The sequence below is a fragment of the Ursus americanus genome, chromosome X (assembly GCF_024610735.1).
Source record: "Ursus americanus isolate L20-20 chromosome X, mUrsAme1.1.p, whole genome shotgun sequence".
Taxonomy (NCBI): Eukaryota; Metazoa; Chordata; class Mammalia; order Carnivora; family Ursidae; genus Ursus; species Ursus americanus.
Genome location: NC_142164.1, coordinates 71944134 through 71958039, shown reverse-complemented (window position 1 = coordinate 71958039; position 13906 = coordinate 71944134).

The following is a 13906-nucleotide window of genomic DNA, read 5'->3' as shown; positions in this document are numbered from 1 at the left end:
ATTCATGGATCACGATGTTAGAATGATGTTGCTCTTCTCTCAAAAGTCTTGGTTCTCTCCATTACTTAGAATTAACCTCTCCTTATGTTTTCTCTCATACTTCTGCAATTGCTTTCATCTTCCGTCCCAAAGCTGTGAGTTGGAAGACCTTTCAAAAGGGTGTTCTTTTTTAAGCATACAGCACGTTCCTTAGGTTTGATACACACTACTGGGAAGTACACCATCTTCTTGAAGGTAGATGTGATTTGGAAGGTTGTCTCTAGATGGTGCTCTTTCTTCCTCTTAAGCGTAAGGCACTTCTCTTTCCGTTCAACACTGATATTTGAAAAAGCTTCTCTCTTCATGCATCAGGATGTTTGAAGTGGCATTCTCTGTACAGAGGCTTGGTGCTCATAGTTTAGTAAACGGCACATCTTTACACGTTCCTTCACCCTGTAGCCCATGCCTCCATCTGCATGAGAGAAGATGTGAGTTTCAGATGCTTTTCGATGGAGATCTTTCCTAAGGTTAAGTGCACCATAAATTCCTTATGCTGAGACACGCTCTTCTAAGAATGCTTCCAAGTTCATGAAAGAAGACGTGTCTTGAAGGATGCATTCGGTACACTACTTTCTTGAAGCTACGTCTCTGCCACTTTCCTTATGCTTTCAGCACAACGTTGCACATGTTTCCGTCTTCATGACAGAAGTTGTGGGTTGTAAGATGCTATCTATCTAATGTTCTCACCTACTATTAAGTGAATGGCACGATCCTTAAGGTTCAGCACACAAGGAAGAAAACCCAGGTTGATTCATTCCTTAGGAGGTGGGTTCGGTATTGTATGCGCTCTGCACAGATTCGGTTGTCAGAATTTAGGAGACGGCACTTTCTTTTCAGGCTCCGCCGCACTCTTCCCATAGCTTCCATCTTCACGACAGAAGTTGTGAGTTGAGACATGGTGTCTCAACAGTGTTCTTTTATAGAGTTAAGCAAAGCGCTTTCTGTTGATGTGTTCACACAGACGTTTGCACATGCTTTCATTTTCAGGACAGAATCCTCTGAGATGCAAGATGCTTTCTCTCTGGTGTTCTTTCTTCGACTTCAGTCTATGGCACTTTCCTTATGTTTTCTTATACCTCTGGCAAACGCTTTCATCTTCACGACCAAGACGTGACCTGAAAGACGGCTTCGCTACAATGTTCTGTCTTAAAGATTGGTTCATGGCCCTTTCCTTATGCTTCCATTCACAATGTGAAACAGGCTTTCATCATCAAGACAGACGATGCGATTTGGAAGACACTTTGCATACCCTGTTCTTACTGAGAGTTACGTCTATTGCAGTTTCCTTAAGGTTCAATACACTTATTGGGAACCGCGTGTATATTCATGGGTCACGATGTTAGAATGATGTTGCTCTTCTCTCAAAAGTCTTGGTTCTCTCCATTACTTAGAATTAACCTCTCCTTATGTTTTCTCTCACACTTCTGCAATTACTTCCATCTTCCGTCCCGAAGCTTTGAGTTGGAAGACCTTTCAAAAGGGTGTTCTTCTTTCAGCATACAGCACGTTCCTTAGGTTTGCATACACACTACTGGGAATTAAACACCATCTTCTTGAAGGTAGATGTGATTTGGAAGGTCGTCTCTAGATGGTGCTCTTTCTTCCTCTTAAGCGTAAGGCACTTCTCTTTCCGTTCAACACTGATATTTGAAAAAGCTTCTCTCTTCATGCATCAGGATGTTTGAAGTGGCATTCTCTGTACAGAGGCTTGGTGCACATAGTTTAGTAAACGGCACATCTTTACACGTTCCTTCACCCTGTAGCCCATGCCTCCATCTGCATGAGAGAAGATGTGAGTTTCAGATGCTTTTCGATGGAGATCTTTCCTAAGGTTAAGTGCACCATAAATTCCTTATGCTGAGACACGCTCTTCTAAGAATGCTTCCAACTTCATGAAAGAAGACGTGTCTTGAAGGATGGATTCGGTACACTACTTTCTTGAAGCTACGTCTCTGCCACTTTCCTTATGCCTTCAGCACAACGTTGCAAACGTTTCCGTCTTCATGACAGAAGTGGTGGGTTGTAAGATGCTATCTATCTAATGTTCTCACCTGCTATTAAGTGAATGGCACGATCCTTAAGGTTCAGCGCACAAGGAAGAAAACCCAGGTTGATTCATTCTTCAGGAGGTGGGTTCGGTATTGTATGCTCTCTGCACAGATTCGGTTGTGAGAATTTAGGAGACGGCACTTTCTTTTCAGGTTCCGCCGCACTCTTCCCATAGCTTCCATCTCCACGACAGAAGTTGTGAGTTGAGACATGGGGTCGCAACAGTGCTCTTCTATAGAATTAGGGAAAGCGCTTTCTGTTGATGTGTTCACACAGACTTTTGCACATGCTTCCATTTTCAGGACAGAATCCTGTTACATGCAAGATGCTTTCTCTCTGGTGTTCTTTCTTTGACTTCAGTCTATGGCACTTTCCTTATACCTCTGGCAAACGCTTTCATCTTCACGACCAAAGACGTGACCTGAAAGGCAGCTTCTCTGCAATGTTCTGTCTTAAAGATTGGTTCATGGCCCTTTCCTTATGCTTCCATTCACAATGTGAAACAGGCTTTCATCATCAAGACAGACGATGCGATTTGGAAGACCCTTTGCGTACCCTCTTCTTACTGAGAGTTACGTCTATTTCAGTTTCCCTAAGGTTCAATACACTTATTGGGAACCGCGTGTATATTCATGGATCACGATGTTAGAATGATGTTGCTCTTCTCTCAAAAGTCTTGGTTCTCTCCATTACTTAGAATTAACCTCTCCTTATGTTTTCTCTCACAGTTCTGCAATTACTTTCATCTTCCGTCCCAAAGCTGTGAGTTGGAAGACCTTTCAAAAGGGTGTTCTTTTTTAAGCATACAGCACGTTCCTTAGGTTTGCATACACACTACTGGGAAGTACACCATCTTCTTGAAGGTAGATGTGACTTGGAAGGTTGTCTCTAGATGGTGCTCTTTCTTCCTCTTAAGCGTAAGGCACTTCTCTTTCCGTTCAACACTGATATTTGAAAAAGCTTCTCTCTTCATGCATCAGGATGTTTGAAGTGGCTTTCTCTGTACAGAGGCTTGGTGCTCATAGTTTAGTAAACGGCACATCTTTACACGTTCCTTCACCCTGTAGCCCATGCCTCCATCTGCATGAGAGAAGATGTGAGTTTCAGATGCTTTTCGATGGAGATCTTTCCTAAGGTTAAGTGCACCATAAATTCCTTATGCTGAGACATGCTCTTCTCAGAATGCTTCCAAGTTCATGAAAGAAGACGTGTCTTGAAGGATGGATTCGGTACACTACTTTCTTGAAGCTACGTCTCTGCCACTTTCCTTATGCTTTCAGCACAACGTTGCACATGTTTCCGTCTTCATGACAGAAGTTGTGGGTTGTAACATGCTATCTATGCAGTGTTCTCACCTATTATTAAGTGGAGGGCACTTTCCCTAAGGTTCATCGCCCAAGGGAGAAAACCTATGTTGATTCATTCTTCAGGAGGTGGGTTCGGTATTGTATGCTCTCTGCACAGATTCGGTTGTCAGAATTTAGGAGACGGCACTTTCGTTTCAGGCTTCCCCGCACTCTTCCCATAGCTTCCATCTTCACGACAGAAGTTGTGAGTTGAGACATGGTGTCGCAACAGTGCTCTTCTATAGAATTATGCAAAGCGCTTTCTGTTGATGTGTTCACACAGACTTTTGCACATGCTTCCATTTTCAGGACAGAATCCTGTTACATGCAAGATGCTTTCTCTCTGGTGTTCTTTCTTTGACTTCAGTCTATGGCACTTTCCTTATACCTCTGGCAAACGCTTTCATCTTCACGACCAAAGACGTGACCTGAAAGGCAGCTTCTCTGCAATGTTCTGTCTTAAAGATTGGTTCATGGCCCTTTCCTTATGCTTCCATTCACAATGTGAAACAGGCTTTCATCATCAAGACAGACGATGCGATTTGGAAGACACTTTGCATACCCTGTTCTTACTGAGAGTTACGTCTATTTCAGTTTGCTTAAGGTTCAATACACTTATTGGGAACCGCGTGTATATTCATGGATCACGATGTTAGAATGATGTTGCTCTTCTCTCAAAAGTCTTGGTTCTCTCCATTACTTAGAATTAACCTCTCCTTATGTTTTCTCTCACACTTCTGCAATTACTTTCATCTTCCGTCCCAAAGCTGTGAGTTGGAAGACCTTTCAAAAGGGTGTTCTTTTTTAAGCATACAGCACGTTCCTTAGGTTTGCATACACACTACTGGGAAGTACACCATCTTCTTGAAGGTAGATGTGACTTGGAAGGTTGTCTCTAGATGGTGCTCTTTCTTCCTCTTAAGCGTAAGGCACTTCTCTTTCCGTTCAACACTGATATTTGAAAAAGCTTCTCTCTTCATGCATCAGGATGTTTGAAGTGGCATTCTCTCTACACAGCCTTGGTGCTCATAGTTTAGTAAATGGCACATCTTTACACGTTCCTTCACCCTGTAGCCGATGCCTCCATCTGCATGAGAGAAGATGTGAGTTTCAGATGCTTTTCGATGGAGATCTTTCCTAAGGTTAAGTGCACCATAAATTCCTTATGCTGAGACACGCTCTTCTAAGAATGCTTCCAAGTTCATGAAAGAAGACGTGTCTTGAAGGATGGATTCGGTACACTACTTTCTTGAAGCTACGTCTCTGCCACTTTCCTTATGCCTTCAGCACAACATTGCAAACGTTTCCGTCTTCATGACAGAAGTTGTGGGTTGTAAGATGCTATCTATCTAATGTTCTCAACTACTACTATTAAGTGAATGGCACGATCCTTAAGGTTCAGCGCCCAAGGAAGAAAACCCAGGTTGATTCATTCCTTAGGAGGTGGGTTCGGTATTGTAAGCGCTCTGCACAGATTCGGTTGTCAGAATTTAGGACACGGCACTTTCTTTTCAAGCTCCGCCGCACTCTTCCCATAGCTTCCATCTTCACGACAGAAGTTGTGAGTTGAGACATGGTGTCTCAACAGTGTTCTTTTATAGAGTTAAGCAAAGCGCTTTCTGTTGATGTGTTCACACAGACGTTTGCACATGCTTTCATTTTCAGGACAGCATCCTGTGAGATGCAAGATGCTTTCTCTCTGGTCTTCTTTCTTCGACTTCAGTCTATGACACTTTCCTTATGTTTTCTTATACCTCTGGCAAACGCTTTCATCTTCATGACCAAGGACGTGACCTGAAAGACGGCTTCTCTACAATGTTCTGTCTTAAAGATTGGTTCATGGTCCTTTCCTTATGCTTCCATTCACAATGTGAAACAGGCTTTCATCATCAAGACAGACGATGCGATTTGGAAGACACTTTGCATACCCTGTTCTTACTGAGAGTTACGTCTATTTCAGTTTCCTTAAGGTTCAATACACTTATTGGAAACCGCGTGTATATTCATGTGTCACGATGTTAGAATGATGTTGCTCTTCTCTCAAAAGTCTTGGTTCTCTCCATTACTTAGAATTAACCTCTCCTTATGTTTTCTCTCACACTTCTGCAATTACTTCCATCTTCCGTCCCGAAGCTGTGAGTTGGAAGATCTTTCAAAAGGGTGTTCTTCTTTCAGCATACAGCACGTTCCTTAGGTTTGCATACACACTACTGGGAATTAAACACCATCTTCTTGAAGGTAGATGTGATTTGGAAGGTTGTCTCTAGATGGTGCTGTTTCTTCCTCTTAAGAGTAAGGCACGTCTCTTTCCGTTCAACACTGATATTTGAAAAAGCTTCTCTCTTCATGCATCAGGATGTTTGAAGTGGCATTCTCTGTACAGAGGCTTGGTGCTCATAGTTTAGTAAACGGCACATCTTTGCACGTTCCTTCACCCTGTAGCCCATCCCTCCATCTGCATGAGAGAAGATGTGAGTTTCAGATGCTTTTCAATGGAGATCTTTCCTAAGGTTAAGTGCACCATAAATTCCTTATGCTGAGACACGTTCTTCTGAGAATGCTTCCAACTTCATGAAAGAAGACGCGTCTTGAAGGATGGATTCGGTACACTACTTTCTTGAAGCTACGTCTCTGCCACTTTCCTTATGCTTTCAGCACAACGTTGCACATGTTTCCGTCTTCATGACAGAAGTTGTGGGTTGTAACATGCTATCTATGCAGTGTTCTCACCTATTATTAAGTGGAGGGCACTTTCCCTAAGGTTCATCGCCCAAGGAAGAAAACCCAGGTTGATTCATTCTTCAGGAGGTGGGTTCGGTGTTGTATGCTCTCTGCACAGATTCGGTTGTCAGAATTTAGGAGACGGCACTTTCTTTTCAGGCTCCCCCACACTCTTCCCATAGCTTCCATCTTCACGACAGAAGTTGTGAGTTGAGACATGGTGTCGCAACAGTGCTCTTCTATAGAATTATGCAAAGCGCTTTCTGTTGATGTGTTCACACAGACTTTTGCACATGCTTCCATTTTCAGGACAGAATCCTGTTACATGCAAGATGCTTTCTCTCTGGTGTTCTTTCTTTGACTTCAGTCTATGGCACTTTCCTTATACCTCTGGCAAACGCTTTCATCTTCACGACCAAAGACGTGACCTGAAAGGCAGCTTCTCTGCAATGTTCTGTCTTAAAGATTGGTTCATGGCCCTTTCCTTATGCTTCCATTCACAATGTGAAACAGGCTTTCATCATCAAGACAGACGATGCGATTTGGAAGACACTTTGCGTACCCTCTTCTTACTGAGAGTTACGTCTATTTCAGTTTCCCTAAGGTTCAATACACTTATTGGGAACCGCGTGTATATTCATGGATCACGATGTTAGAATGATGTTGCTCTTCTCTCAAAAGTCTTGGTTCTCTCCATTACTTAGAATTAACCTCTCCTTATGTTTTCTCTCACACTTCTGCAATTACTTTCATCTTCCGTCCCAAAGCTGTGAGTTGGAAGACCTTTCAAAAGGGTGTTCTTTTTTAAGCATACAGCACGTTCCTTAGGTTTGCATACACACTACTGGGAAGTACACCATCTTCTTGAAGGTAGATGTGACTTGGAAGGTTGTCTCTAGATGGTGCTCTTTCTTCCTCTTAAGCGTAAGGCACTTCTCTTTCCGTTCAACACTGATATTTGAAAAAGCTTCTCTCTTCATGCATCAGGATGTTTGAAGTGGCATTCTCTCTACACAGCCTTGGTGCTCATAGTTTAGTAAACGGCACATCTTTACACGTTCCTTCACCCTGTAGCCCATGCCTCCATCTGCATTAGAGAAGATGTGAGTTTCAGATGCTTTTCGATGGAGATCTTTCCTAAGGTTAAGTGCACCATAAATTCCTTATGCTGAGACACGCTCTTCTAAGAATGCTTCCAAGTTCATGAAAGAAGACGTGTCTTGAAGGATGGATTCGGTACACTACTTTCTTGAAGCTACGTCTCTGCCACTTTCCTTATGCCTTCAGCACAACGTTGCAAACGTTTCCATCTTCATGACAGAAGTTGTGGGTGGTAAGATGCTATCTATCTAATGTTCTCACCTACTATTAAGTGAATGGCACGATCCTTAAGGTTCAGCGCACAAGGAAGAAAACCCAGGTTGATTCATTCCTTAGGAGGTGGGTTCGGTATTGTATGCGCTCTGCACAGATTCGGTTGTCAGAATTTAGGAGACGGCACTTTCTTTTCAGGCTCCGCCGCACTCTTCCCATAGCTTCCATCTTCACGACAGAAGTTGTGAGTTGAGACATGGTGTCTCAACAGTGTTCTTTTATAGAGTTAAGCAAAGCGCTTTCTGTTGATGTGTTCACACAGACGTTTGCACATGCTTTCATTTTCAGGACAGCATCCTGTGAGATGCAAGATGCTTTCTCTCTGGTGTTCTTTCTTCGACTTCAGTCTATGGCACTTTCCTTATGTTTTCTTATACCTCTGGCAAACGCTTTCATCTTCACGACCAAAGACGTGAGCTGAAAGACGGCTTCGCTACAATGTTCTGTCTTAAAGATTGGTTCATGGCCCTTTCCTTATGCTTCCATTCACAACGTGAAACAGGCTTTCATCATCAAGACAGACGATGCGATTTGGAAGACACTTTGCGTACCCTGTTCTTACTGAGAGTTACGTCTATTTCAGTTTCCTTAAGGTTCAATACACTTATTGGGAACCGCGTGTATATTCATGGGTCACGATGTTAGAATGATGTTGCTCTTCTCTCAAAAGTCTTGGTTCTCTCCATTACTTAGAATTAACCTCGCCTTATGTTTTCTCTCACACTTCTGCATTTACTTCCATCTTCCGTCCCGAAGCTTTGAGTTGGAAGACCTTTCAAAAGGGTGTTCTTCTTTCAGCATACAGCACGTTCCTTAGGTTTGCATACACAGTACTGGGAATTAAACACCATCTTCTTGTAGGTAGATGTGATTTGGAAGGTTGTCTCTAGATGGTGCTCTTTCTTCCTCTTAAGCGTAAGGCACTTCTCTTTCCGTTCAACACTGATATTTGAAAAAGCTTCTCTCTTCATGCATCAGGATGTTTGAAGTGGCTTTCTCTGTACAGAGGCTTGGTGCTCATAGTTTAGTAAACGGCACATCTTTACACGTTCCTTCACCCTGTAGCCCATGCCTCCATCTGCATGAGAGAAGATGTGAGTTTCAGATGCTTTTCGATGGAGATCTTTCCTAAGGTTAAGTGCACCATAAATTCCTTATGCTGAGACACGTTCTTCTGAGAATGCTTCCAAGTTCATGAAAGAAGACGTGTCTTGAAGGATGGATTCGGTACACTACTTTCTTGAAGCTACGTCTCTGCCACTTTCCTTATGCTTTCAGCACAACGTTGCTCATGTTTCCGTCTTCATGACAGAAGTTGTGGGTTGTAACATGCTATCTATGCAGTGTTCTCACCTATTATTAAGTGGAGGGCACTTTCCCTAAGGTTCATCGCCCAAGGAAGAAAACCCAGGTTGATTCATTCTTCAGGAGGTGGGTTCGGTATTGTATGCTCTCTGCACAGATTCGGTTGTCAGAATTTAGGAGACGGCACTTTCGTTTCAGGCTTCCCCGCACTCTTCCCATAGCTTCCATCTTCACGACAGAAGTTGTGAGTTGAGACATGGTGTCGCAACAGTGCTCTTCTATAGAATTAGGGAAAGCGCTTTCTGTTGATGTGTTCACACAGACTTTTGCACATGCTTCCATTTTCAGGACAGAATCCTGTTACATGCAAGATGCTTTCTCTCTGGTGTTCTTTCTTTGACTTCAGTCTATGGCACTTTCCTTATACCTCTGGCAAACGCTTTCATCTTCACGACCAAAGACGTGACCTGAAAGGCAGCTTCTCTGCAATGTTCTGTCTTAAAGATTGGTTCATGGCCCTTTCCTTATGCTTCCATTCACAATGTGAAACAGGCTTTCATCATCAAGACAGACGATGCGATTTGGAAGACACTTTGCATACCCTGTTCTTACTGAGAGTTACGTCTATTTCAGTTTCCTTAAGGTTCAATACACTTATTGGGAACCGCGTGTATATTCATGGATCACGATGTTAGAATGATGTTGCTCTTCTCTCAAAAGTCTTGGTTCTCTCCATTCCTTAGAATTAACCTCTCCCTATGTTTTCTCTCACACTTCTGCAATTACTTCCATCTTCCGTCCCGAAGCATTGAGTTGGAAGACCTTTCAAAAGGGTGTTCTTCTTTCAGCATACAGCACGTTCCTTAGGTTTGCATACACACTACTGGGAATTAAACACCATCTTCTTGAAGGTAGATGTGATTTGGAAGGTCGTCTCTAGATGGTGCTCTTTCTTCCTCTTAAGCGTAAGGCACTTCTCTTTCCGTTCAACACTGATATTTGAAAAAGCTTCTCTCTTCATGCATCAGGATGTTTGAAGTGGCATTCTCTGTACAGAGGCTTGGTGCACATAGTTTAGTAAACGGCACATCTTTACACGTTCCTTCACCCTGTAGCCCATGCCTCCATCTGCATGAGAGAAGATGTGAGTTTCAGATGCTTTTCGATGGAGATCTTTCCTAAGGTTAAGTGCACCATAAATTCCTTATGCTGAGACACGCTCTTCTAAGAATGCTTCCAAGTTCATGAAAGAAGACGTGTCTTGAAGGATGGATTCGGTACACTACTTTCTTGAAGCTACGTCTCTGCCACTTTCCTTATGCCTTCAGCACAACGTTGCAAACGTTTCCGTCTTCATGACAGAAGTGGTGGGTTGTAAGATGCTATCTATCTAATGTTCTCACCTGCTATTAAGTGAATGGCACGATCCTTAAGGTTCAGCGCACAAGGAAGAAAACCCAGGTTGATTCATTCTTCAGGAGGTGGGTTCGGTATTGTATGCTCTCTGCACAGATTCGGTTGTCAGAATTTAGGAGACGGCACTTTCTTTTCAGGTTCCCCCGCACTCTTCCCATAGCTTCCATCTCCACGACAGAAGTTGTGAGTTGAGACATGGGGTCGCAACAGTGCTCTTCTATAGAATTAGGGAAAGTGCTTTCTGTTGATGTGTTCACACAGTCTTTTGCACATGCTTCCATTTTCAGGACAGAATCCTGTTACATGCAAGATGCTTTCTCTCTGGTGTTCTTTCTTTGACTTCAGTCTATGGCACTTTCCTTATACCTCTGGCAAACGCTTTCATCTTCACGACCAAAGACGTGACCTGAAAGGCAGCTTCTCTGCAATGTTCTGTCTTAAAGATTGGTTCATGGCCCTTTCCTTATGCTTCAATTCAGAATGTGAAACAGGCTTTCATCATCAAGACAGACGATGCGATTTGGAAGACACTTTGCGTACCCTCTTCTTACTGAGAGTTACGTCTATTTCAGTTTGCTTAAGGTTCAATACACTTATTGGGAACCGCGTGTATATTCATGGATCACGATGTTAGAATGATGTTGCTCTTCTCTCAAAAGTCTTGGTTCTCTCCATTACTTAGAATTAACCTCTCCTTATGTTTTCTCTCACAGTTCTGCAATTACTTTCATCTTCCGTCCCAAAGCTGTGAGTTGGAAGACCTTTCAAAAGGGTGTTCTTTTTTAAGCATACAGCACGTTCCTTAGGTTTGCATACACACTACTGGGAAGTACACCATCTTCTTGAAGGTAGATGTGACTTGGAAGGTTGTCTCTAGATGGTGCTCTTTCTTCCTCTTAAGCGTAAGGCACTTCTCTTTCCGTTCAAAACTGATATTTGAAAAAGCTTCTCTCTTCATGCATCAGGATGTTTGAAGTGGCATTCTCTGTACAGAGGCTTGGTGCTCATAGTTTAGTAAACAGCACATCTTTACACGTTCCTTCACCCTGTAGCCCATGCCTCCATCTGCATGAGAGAAGATGTGAGTTTCAGATGCTTTTCGATGGAGATCTTTCCTAAGGTTAAGTGCACCATAAATTCCTTATGCTGAGACACGCTCTTCTAAGAATGCTTCCAAGTTCATGAAAGAAGACGTGTCTTGAAGGATGCATTCGGTACACTACTTTCTTGAAGCTACGTCTCTGCCACTTTCCTTATGCTTTCAGCACAACGTTGCACATGTTTCCGTCTTCATGACAGAAGTTGTGGGTTGTAAGATGCTATCTATCTAATGTTCTCACCTACTATTAAGTGAATGGCACGATCCTTAAGGTTCAGCACACAAGGAAGAAAACCCAGGTTGATTCATTCCTTAGGAGGTGGGTTCGGTATTGTATGCGCTCTGCACAGATTCGGTTGTCAGAATTTAGGAGACGGCACTTTCTTTTCAGGCTCCGCCGCACTCTTCCCATAGCTTCCATCTTCACGACAGAAGTTGTGAGTTGAGACATGGTGTCTCAACAGTGTTCTTTTATAGAGTTAAGCAAAGCGCTTTCTGTTGATGTGTTCACACAGACGTTTGCACATGCTTTCATTTTCAGGACAGAATCCTCTGAGATGCAAGATGCTTTCTCTCTGGTGTTCTTTCTTCGACTTCAGTCTATGGCACTTTCCTTATGTTTTCTTATACCTCTGGCAAACGCTTTCATCTTCACGACCAAAGACGTGACCTGAAAGACGGCTTCGCTACAATGTTCTGTCTTAAAGATTGGTTCATGGCCCTTTCCTTATGCTTCCATTCACAATGTGAAACAGGCTTTCATCATCAAGACAGACGATGCGATTTGGAAGACACTTTGCATACCCTGTTCTTACTGAGAGTTACGTCTATTGCAGTTTCCTTAAGGTTCAATACACTTATTGGGAACCGCGTGTATATTCATGGGTCACGATGTTAGAATGATGTTGCTCTTCTCTCAAAAGTCTTGGTTCTCTCCATTACTTAGAATTAACCTCTCCTTATGTTTTCTCTCACACTTCTGCAATTACTTCCATCTTCCGTCCCGAAGCTTTGAGTTGGAAGACCTTTCAAAAGGGTGTTCTTCTTTCAGCATACAGCACGTTCCTTAGGTTTGCATACACACTACTGGGAATTAAACACCATCTTCTTGAAGGTAGATGTGATTTGGAAGGTCGTCTCTAGATGGTGCTCTTTCTTCCTCTTAAGCGTAAGGCACTTCTCTTTCCGTTCAACACTGATATTTGAAAAAGCTTCTCTCTTCATGCATCAGGATGTTTGAAGTGGCATTCTCTGTACAGAGGCTTGGTGCACATAGTTTAGTAAACGGCACATCTTTACACGTTCCTTCACCCTGTAGCCCATGCCTCCATCTGCATGAGAGAAGATGTGAGTTTCAGATGCTTTTCGATGGAGATCTTTCCTAAGGTTAAGTGCACCATAAATTCCTTATGCTGAGACACGCTCTTCTAAGAATGCTTCCAAGTTCATGAAAGAAGACGTGTCTTGAAGGATGGATTCGGTACACTACTTTCTTGAAGCTACGTCTCTGCCACTTTCCTTATGCCTTCAGCACAACGTTGCAAACGTTTCCGTCTTCATGACAGAAGTGGTGGGTTGTAAGATGCTATCTATCTAATGTTCTCACCTGCTATTAAGTGAATGGCACGATCCTTAAGGTTCAGCGCACAAGGAAGAAAACCCAGGTTTATTCATTCTTCAGGAGGTGGGTTCGGTATTGTATGCTCTCTGCACAGATTCGGTTGTCAGAATTTAGGAGACGGCACTTTCTTTTCAGGTTCCCCCGCACTCTTCCCATAGCTTCCATCTCCACGACAGAAGTTGTGAGTTGAGACATGGGGTCGCAACAGTGCTCTTCTATAGAATTAGGGAAAGCGCTTTCTGTTGATGTGTTCACACAGACTTTTGCACATGCTTCCATTTTCAGGACAGAATCCTGTTACATGCAAGATGCTTTCTCTCTGGTGTTCTTTCTTTGACTTCAGTCTATGGCACTTTCCTTATACCTCTGGCAAACGCTTTCATCTTCACGACCAAAGACGTGACCTGAAAGGCAGCTTCTCTGCAATGTTCTGTCTTAAAGATTGGTTCATGGCCCTTTCCTTATGCTTCAATTCAGAATGTGAAACAGGCTTTCATCATCAAGACAGACGATGCGATTTGGAAGACACTTTGCGTACCCTCTTCTTACTGAGAGTTACGTCTATTTCAGTTTGCTTAAGGTTCAATACACTTATTGGGAACCGCGTGTATATTCATGGATCACGATGTTAGAATGATGTTGCTCTTCTCTCAAAAGTCTTGGTTCTCTCCATTACTTAGAATTAACCTCTCCTTATGTTTTCTCTCACAGTTCTGCAATTACTTTCATCTTCCGTCCCAAAGCTGTGAGTTGGAAGACCTTTCAAAAGGGTGTTCTTTTTTAAGCATACAGCACGTTCCTTAGGTTTGCATACACACTACTGGGAAGTACACCATCTTCTTGAAGGTAGATGTGACTTGGAAGGTTGTCTCTAGATGGTGCTCTTTCTTCCTCTTAAGCGTAAGGCACTTCTCTTTCCGTTCAAAACTGATATTT